At 38.9% G+C, this 1,389-nt stretch overlaps 1 protein-coding gene across 1 annotated transcript in view; it reads left to right on the top strand.

Moving 5' to 3' along the window:
- Nucleotides 1-1,389, top strand: part of LOC125723834 (NACHT, LRR and PYD domains-containing protein 12-like) — a 360,722-nt gene that overhangs the window by 220,787 nt on the left and 138,546 nt on the right. The window lies entirely within an intron of this gene.

Genomic DNA, 1,389 nt, shown 5'->3' with positions numbered 1-1,389 from the left:
TTGATAATTTCGAATCGTTAATTTATATCTGAGACTCTCCTAAATGTCAATAAGCAGAGACGGAGGAATGGGAGGAAGGTTAAGTATAAATGATAAAGTATCAAAATCACAGTGCTACCTCATTTTGACGCAGAGAAAGTAATTTCAGTGTTACTACCACATATGAGTTAATGGCTGCAGATGTTGGTGTTACAAGTGCTGGTAAATAACGCGGCGTAAGTTGAACTCCGGTGTGTTTCTGAAAAACGCACCGCCTTCTGCCTGCTGTCATTCGGTGAACGTGTAGGAGGCTATTCTGGTAACAGGTAAAGTTGTCATTTAACGTAATGCTAACGTGCATTACCTGTTAGTAAGTGTTTTACTATATCACACACCTTACGTCCTTTATAGTTGTAGTCCGGTCCACTCTGTATCCATGCTAACTAGCTAGCTAATGTTAACATGATGCAGTACAGTCTTCCAGCTTGGGGATTCCCACCCCTTTCCGCGGCCAGTATACCACAGGGGGTTTGCGGAGGTGTTGGTTGCAAATGCAAACGATCCCTTCATGTTCATGTGTTGTGTTCTAATGTGTAAATAAAAGATAACTATCAAATTCAATGTTTATGTCCTATTATACTAGATAAGACTAAAATAGTTTGCCCTGCATATGGATGCCATGCAGTCAGAGTATGATCAAGACAGGGTGTGAGTGTGTAAACAGTATTTGAGGGAAGAGTGTGAAGGAGGGAAATGTAGGGAGAAGGAGGTTCCTCGGAGCTCCGAGATGTGTTTGGCTGTAATAAATCTGGAATATAGCTATATGACATAGTTTTTGATAAAACCAGCATTTATTTTTTAGGTTTGTCGAGCTCCGTCAAAACAATTAGAACGAGTCCATTATGTAACTGGAACCCCTCTCACATGTAAACACAGTGACACGCTACAGCATTGGTTTGTTGTCTGAGGCTATGATACTGACCACAAACACATTCTCAAATTTCACTGCACCAATCATAGCATATGCAGGCAGAAAAATGATAGCAAAAAACATTCAGCATTAGACTCTAAAACCGTCTGTAATGTCTGTGTTTATCCAGTGGACCATAAATTAAAATAAGCTTTCCTATTTCAGTTTCTTTCAGATGTTATAAAGTAGTAAATAAAGAATCATATTAATTAAACCATGTATTACTGACTATCAGACAACTTCAACAAGTTACCAAATGGATGCAAAATCAAAGATATTCATTTGCGCCTGGCACTAACCATGTACTCCTTCACAGTACTAAGCCATAGAAAGGGCCCCAATGAAACCCCTGCATTCCTGCATCGCAGATACTCCAATCTCAGCATTTATAAGATTATATTTGTACTACCTGCCAATTTTTATATTAGATGAGACTAAAA

Source organism: Brienomyrus brachyistius, unplaced genomic scaffold, assembly GCF_023856365.1.
Source record: "Brienomyrus brachyistius isolate T26 unplaced genomic scaffold, BBRACH_0.4 scaffold52, whole genome shotgun sequence".
Classification (NCBI taxonomy): Eukaryota; Metazoa; Chordata; class Actinopteri; order Osteoglossiformes; family Mormyridae; genus Brienomyrus; species Brienomyrus brachyistius.
This window is presented reverse-complemented; position numbering and strand designations above follow the sequence as displayed.